This window comes from Dipodomys merriami, unplaced genomic scaffold (assembly GCF_024711535.1).
Source record: "Dipodomys merriami isolate MVZ:Mamm:240054 unplaced genomic scaffold, mDipMer1.0.p SCAF_4, whole genome shotgun sequence".
Taxonomy (NCBI): Eukaryota; Metazoa; Chordata; class Mammalia; order Rodentia; family Heteromyidae; genus Dipodomys; species Dipodomys merriami.
In genome coordinates, this window is record NW_027205603.1 from 44935433 (window position 1) to 44943521 (window position 8089).

Sequence of the window (8089 nt, forward strand, 5' to 3'; positions counted from 1 at the left end):
ACAGAGGGGTTACAGTTACATGAGTTAGGGCAGTGAGTACATTTCCTATCAAGCATTGTTAACTCCTTTGTTTTTCTCCTACCATCCCTTCCCTCCCCACATCCCCAACCCTTCCGTCCTCCACCCCCGACATTAAAAAGTTCGTTTTCAACCTAATGTCCTGTAAAGCTCATCGTCACAATGGGTCAACCTGCATCCCCATTTAAGCATTCCTCTATGTCCCTCCCCCTCCCCAAATTAGAAAAATGTATATACAAGATGCAGAACACTGGATTCACATACAGTGAAAACAGGGGCTATACTGTGGTGGAAGAACATACAAAAGAATCACGTAATGCATTATAAGTACATCAAAAACAATACCAAGAAAGAAAAAAACCACTTGTGTCCCTGTCTTGGGGTACATTTCACTTATCATCTTATATGGTTATATGTACATAGACTTAGACCTTCTCTGCTCATCCTAGACATGTACTAGGCATTGCAAATAAGGGAAACCATGGGACCTATGTTTGTTTGGCCTGGCTTACTTCACTTAATATAATTATTTCCAAGTCTTTCCATTTCCTAACAAATAGGGCAATGTCATTCTTTCTGATGGAGGCATAGAATTCCATTGTGTGTGTGTGTGTGTGTGTGTGTGTGTGTGTGTGTGTGTGTGTGTGTATAACATTTTCTTGATCCATTCATCTACTGAGGTGCATCTGAGTTGGTTCCATATCTAAGCTATGGTGAATAATGCTGCAATAAACATATTGTGCTGGTAGCTTTGGTATGACCTTGCTTGTGATCATTTGGGTAAATGCCCAAAAGTGGGATTATAGGGTCATAAGGGAGCGCTATGTGTAGTCTTTTGAGGAACCTCCATACTGCTTTCCAAAGTGGTTGAATAAGTTTACATTCCCACCAACAATGAAGTAGGGTTCCCTTTTGGCCACATCCCCAGCATCTGTTGTTACTAGATTTCTTGATTATAACCATTCTAACTGGGGTGAGGTGGAATCTCAACTGTCTTGATTTGCATTTCTTAGGCCAGGAGATTTTAAAAACAGGCAAAGTATAGTCTTCATCTCTCATGACTTAAAAGTTATGAGAACTTATAAAATAGAGAAGAATAATTACTGCAATGTGTGGGTAGTCTAAGAAAAATATGAACAAGGCACCAGAGGATAAGGCTCAGTAGATCTTCTCAAGGTCAAAGAAGGTCTTTAGAGGAAGTGACATTTAGGCTAAGACTTAGAAAACAAGTGAGAATTAACTATTTCTTTCACCATAGTACTATTATCTTTGGTTATCATTATGCATTAAATCCATGCAACATGACTGCCAAAAGCTCACAGGCTAGATAGCGAACCTACTGTCCTACAGGAGGTCTTTTGACCTCTGCTGGTTCAGGTTGAACAAAGACAATGGGATGGGACAGGTCAACTTGGAGATGTATTAGTTTACATCCTGGTTAGTTTGTCATTTTTTACACGTTCAGTCTGAGATTACAATGAATATTCAGAAATAAGCCAAACATAAGTGACTCACAGTTACTTGGGAGGCTGAAATGTATTGCCTAAATCAGGAGGATTATTGCTCAAGACAAACCAAAGTATACACTCACAAGACTCCTTTCCAACCAAAAGCAGAGTATGGTAGCACCTGTCTTTCATCCTGGCTACTACCGGAAGAGTAAAACAGCTGTGTCACCACTGAGGTGCAGGCCTCAGAAAAAAGAAAATTCAAAAATAATCAATGCAAAAACATGGCTGGATGCATGGCTCAGTAGTAGAAACAGCTCTTACCTAGCAAGCATGAGACCTTGAGTTCAATCCCTAATACTGCCAGAAAATAAAAATGCACATCCAAAATGTAGACAAGTTGCATCTTAAAATACTTTACTATGATATACTGTAGATTTATTTTCAAAAAATAAAATTATATGTAAAACTCAGGTATCAGAAAAGTTATTTTGTTTTCACATGGGTTGAATTTTGTATCCAGGTATGAAATGTGTCCCAAAGTGGTTGTCATTTCTGTTTTCTACATGTGCAATGTGGGCTATATCTATAAATGGGAAGTATTTAAATTAAAAACAAAACCATAGTTAACTGTCAACAAGAAAAAGCAGTCATATAGTAATTGTTTCTTGTCTGCTTCTCTCTGCAGTAGCCCCTCTCTTACACCTTGAAGCCTAAGGAGGATTCACCCACTGTGAAACCAGTACAGATTTCATTTCCAGCCCACAAAACCAGAATGCTCTCAGAACCTATTTCATGTGACACACACATTCCTCACTTTGGGTATCTCTGGATATATCTACAAACATACCCTGCAGAATCTCTGGCCTATTCAGAGAGGATATGTAGGAAGTGTCAGATCCAATTCTATCACTTTGGTTGCCCTGTGTGTTAGTCAGCCTTCCCTCACTACAAGATCCTAGAGATAACTAATTTACAAAGATAAAAGGTTTCATTTGTTTTAGAGGTTACACTTCATACTTCTTTGGTCCTGTTGTTTTGGGCTCTGTGACAAGGAAGCATACCATAGTGAGAACATATAGCAAAGTGAAACAAGTCACTTCATGTCTGAAATAAAAAAGAGGATCAGTGAGATGGGGCTGGGGTCCAACTATCCCCTTCAAAGGCATGCCCATAACCTAATGACCACTATTAAGCCCTAACTCCTAATAATGTCCCCTGGGGATCAATCAAGCCACTATCATGTCCCTTGGGGACATTTAACTTCCAAACTATGGTTCCTTTACAAGTGAACTTAATGATAATAAATACTGGTTCTTAACAAACCTTAATAATCCTTGAACACACAGATTTAAATGTGAAACCCAATTAAACCGATAACATCACTATTCATTTTGTATGTTAATAGGAACACATACAGGAACTACTACTATAAGTAATGGCTCTCATTAGAAGAATGAAATTAGCATTTATGAGTTCTAATTAAATTTTTACTTCTAGATATGATGGGGTTTCTTTTGCTTTTCACTAAAAATGATGGAACTTCAGAGAGAACAGGAATAAAATGCCAAAACAGTTACAAGAAAATTAAAGCAAGAATGATATTATTTTATGTTATAGTCTCAGAATGAAAATATATAATTTTATGTTTTCAGATTTCTTCACAGACTATCCAGAGTTCCATGAGCCATAGAAAATTCAAATTCAGCAGTGAGGCAGAAATTAAAATATATGTATATACATATATGCATTGTGAATATGCTATTGAAGTGGTAAATATTTATTTGAAATATTGGCTTTTCCTATTAGTGTTGCTGCTGCTGTTGCCATAGTAATTCTAACCCTTTGTACTAAACAAAATCTATAGTAAGCCCAGAATATTAAAAGCAAAAAATTGAAAATGTTTTTCACCTGAAGTTCTGCCAGGTCCATGGACATTAGAAGTTGTCCAAAATCACTAGAAAGAAGAATAAAACAGCCAGAGGGGTAGCGTCATGATAGAGTCTAGCCTGGGCCTAGCATGTATGACTCAACTCTTAGCACCACAAAAAATAAACATAAAAATGAATGAATAAACAATGAAAGGCACTGGATGCAATAGAACTCATCTAGTTCTGTATACCACACTCACACAAAAATGAGGCTTAATATTCCTCCAAAATAAATAAAATAAAAGCCTACAACAGCTTAGTTACTGCTAAGGGAAGATGTCCACAGCTATTTTAGTGGCCCTGCCACTTTCTCTCCTTAATTAGAGTCTCCATATTGTCTGGCCATCTGCTTCTGGGCCTTGCCCAAGCTGTGGTGAAAGAAGAGGTATGTTATGATCTCATCCATTTAGTGGGAGGATAAATTCCACATTTATCTGATCAGGACACAATACCTTCAGAAAAGACACATGGCCCCCTATGGTGCTTCCTGTGTCCTAGTCCAACATTCCCACTAGCTGCGGGACTTCTGCTTTTTCTATTTGACCATTTGTAGGCTGCTAGCATGAAGATACCATATGGCAGAACATATTCTCCCTGCTTCCTCAACTTCTGTCCTTAATATTGTCTTCCTTCCTATAGTTGATTTGTTTCTTTAGAGAAATCTTTGGGGTTTTTTCCTCCAAGTCGATCTGTGTTTTCTTCTATTGAATATTTTGGTTATTAGCTACTATTCTGCTTGGTCAGCCACCACCCTAAACTGCCATTGGCTTCTCATGTTTTCACATTCGGTACTTTTTTTTTTACAAGATGTCGTTCAACTGTTGCCCTTGTGTCCAGATATATCTCTTTCTCCTCCTATCAAAAGATGAGGCTTGGGCTGGGAATATGGCTTAGTGGTAGAGTTTTTACCTAGCATTCATGAAGTCCTGGGTTTGATTCCTCAGTACCACATAAACAGAAAAAGCTGGAAGTGGTGCTGTGGCTCAAGTGGTAGAATGCTAGCCATGAGCACAAAGAGCATCAGGGACAGTGTCTAGGCTGAGTTCAAGCCCCATAACTGTCACAAATGTGTGTGTGTGTGTGTGTGTGTGTGTGTGTGTGTGTGTGTGTGTGTGTGTGTGTGTAAGAGGCTTCACTGTCCAGCATGGAATCTGTTGACTTAATAACTTGCTGTTGACCCAAAGGGAAGGAAGAAAGGAACACTGTGCTGTTCTGGACCTGTGCCTTCAGTGGTCTGAGCATGTCTGTTTTAAAAGTCTAGTCTATCCTACATAAAGGCAGCCATAAAGACAGATCCTATAGGAGACATCATGGGGAAGGAGAGGCCACTTGGAGAAATCCAAGGACTCTAACATATGCATGATTAGTTAACATCATAGAAAGAGAGAGGTATAGACTTTTGAACCATATCTGCTAAGGTACCAGAGATGTGACTAAACCAAGCCATGTAGCTAAGGTACCAGACAAGTGCCTGGATTCCTAGATATCCTCTGAACCCACCCTATGAGAAACACAGAAAAGCCGTTTCCATTGGGACATGCCTGAGTACCTGACCTACAGATTTGAGAGAAAAAAAAATTGTCATTATAAAACCAAGTTGGGAATGGGTATTACATAGCAAGGCAAGAGGTAACATTGTCCAAAAAGAGAAGTACACATTACCTACTTACATAACTGTAACCCCTATATACATTACCTTTATAGTAACAATAAAAGGTAATTTGTTTTGTCAGTCATGGGGCTTGAACTCTTGGCCTGGGTACTGTCTCCCCAGCTTTTCAGCTCAAGGCTAGTGCTCTACCACTTGAGCCACAATGCCACTTCCAGCCTTTTCTGTTTATGTGGTGTTGAGGAATCATACCCAGAGCCTCATGCATGCAAGGCTCTACCATTCTACCACTCTAGCCACCCTCCCAGCCCTAAAAAATTATATATATATATATATATATATATATATATATATATATATATATAAAACGTTCTAAAATGCTGTGATAAATCATTGTAATAATTTCCCCTAGATTGATGCTATCCTATGTTCATTGCATACAAAGTGATATTGCACAACTCTTTTCAAGATCACTTTTGCTCAAAAGAATGTGGCAGAAGAAACACTGTGCAAGTCCTATAGCCTAAGCCTTACAGCTTTGGTCTTATACTTTAGGAACACCACCATGTGGGAGAAGCCCAGTGTAAGACCATGTTGGCTAACCAGCCATACAGAGCAGAGTGAAGTCACCACAGTGATAACTAACTTCCTATAGCAGCCATGTGAGCAAAGTCATCTTGAAGCTTTTGCCAGCAAATGAACTGTAACCACAGGAGGAAGTCCAGGAAAGATGACTAAGCGTTGAGATGGTATTCTAAGCAGAAAATTATAATGTGGAAAATGGTCACTGACCAACTGCCTCCGGACTAGGTCATAGGGTTCCAGCTACCTCTGATTTTTCTGCCCTAACTAAAAATGAAAGTATACAATGAGACTATACAATGTAGACAGCCTTCTGGCCCCAGTTGACCACAGAAAGTACAGCACAATGGTCAGACACACTACCTGGAATAAATGAGGGCTATCCCACTGACAAGATGAATGAACGAATATAAGTTTTCCTGTTTACAAAATAGTGATAATAATAGTAACTACCTTACTGGGTTCTTGTGATCATTCAATGAAATAATCTATATAATATATACTCAGAAATGTTAGCCTGATTTTACAAAGGCATGAGATGGATTTTTATGGAAACTTTTTACAAAATTTCAGATGAAGTCACATCCTTTAAAGATCTTTTTATAAAATTAAACTGAGAATTAAAAGCCCACATTCCATAGCCCTCTAAGCCTTCTTTCAGGGGTTGTCATGGTAGTACTGGAAGGATTATAGAGGAAATGGTATAGGGCATTTTTATGGGATAGATCTGTAGGAGGGAATACTTCTAAACGATCATTTAAAATAGTTCTGGGTGAGGTTTTAAGCTCTACTTTATAAAAGAAAATTGCAACCTGCAATTACTTCTTAAACTAGAATTCTTAAAACTTCAGACTTCCTATCAACATGAAGATAGGCATCTAAATATTTGTTTTATGTTGATGGTGCACAACAGAAACACTGATAAACTAAAGTGGCATAGAATTCTTGCTCCTTCAGTGGAGTAGAGTGACATTAGGACTGCAGAAAAGGAATTGAGCAGCCTCATTGATCATGAAAGGAGAATCAGAAAATAATCATTGAAGACTGAAAATTTAATAAAAAGATATTACATCTATACATCATGAACTTGTATAGCAGGAATCATAAACAGGCACATTTCCTGATTTCTTGGAATATAATATAAATAATCTAGTTTAGTTGGCTGGAAGCTCTCACCTCAAGAATTACTTCATACAATTAAGATACCAAAAATGTCACAATAGTAGATTCAGTGTGAAATATCCCTTTAATAAGAATAAATAAGATGGAAACTCTCTAAAGTCAGAGACCATAACTATAATTCTGGAAAACTTTTAATAATCAGACCAGAAAAGAAATGTATACTCTTCAGTAGTCTTATTCAGTTCAGGTTTCTATAGCAAGATAACTGGATTCTTCTTCTTCCTGGTTTGCAGAACACCTTTTTTCTGTATTCTTATGTAGACACAGAGACAGAGATAAAAGAAAGAGAAGAAATAGAGACCAATGTGAAGCAAGTTCACTGGTGTCTCTCCTCATAGGGCCAGTAAACATATCAAGAGGACTCTATTGTCAAGATTAATTACTGCATCTGTTATTAGATTTCTTGATTAAGCCATTCTAACTGGGGTGAGGTGGAATCTCAATGTTGTTTTGATTTGCATTTCTTTTATGGCTAGGGAAGTTGAGTCTTTCTTCATGTGTCTATTGGCCATTCTTATTTCCTCTTCAAAGAAGTCTCTCTTTTAAGTCTTTAGCCCACATATTTATTGGGCAGCTGTTTCTTTGAGGATTTGTTGTTGGGGATTTAATTTTTTGAGTTCCAGGCATACTTTAGATATGACACCCTTGTCTGTTGTATGGCTAGTGAAGATCTTCTCCCAATCCATGGGCTTTCTGTTGATTTTGCTAGCTATGTCCTTTGCCATGCAGAAACTTTGCAGCTTCATGCAATCCCATTTATCCAACTTTCTTTGATTTGTTCTGTTTCTGGGACTTTATTAAGAAAATGTTGGCCTGTGCCAAGGAGCCCTAGAGTTTCTCCTATTCCTTCCTGTAATGTTTTCAGGGTGTCAGCTTTGACTTTGAGGTGTTTGATCCATTTGGAGTTGGTTCTGATGAAGGGTGATATATGGGGTTCTAGTTTTAGTTTTCTACAGGTGTTTAAGCGATTTTTCCAGCACCATTTACTGAAGAGGCTGTCTTTCTTCCATTCTACTTTTTTAGCCCCCTTATTGAAGATTAGGTGGCTGTAGGTCTGTGGGTTCATTTCTGGGTCTTCAGTTCTATTCCACTGGTCCTCAGGTCTGTTCTTGTGCCAGTACCAAGCTGTTTTGATTACTATGGCTTTGTAATAGAGTTTGAAGTTTGGTATTGATATTCCTCCAGCACTGTTCTTTCTGCCAAGGATTGTTTTTGCTATTCAGGGTATTTTATTGTTCTATATGAATTTTTGGATTGGTTCTTCTATTTCCTTGGAGAATGAGGTTGGAATATTGATAGGTATTGCATTGAATTTGTAG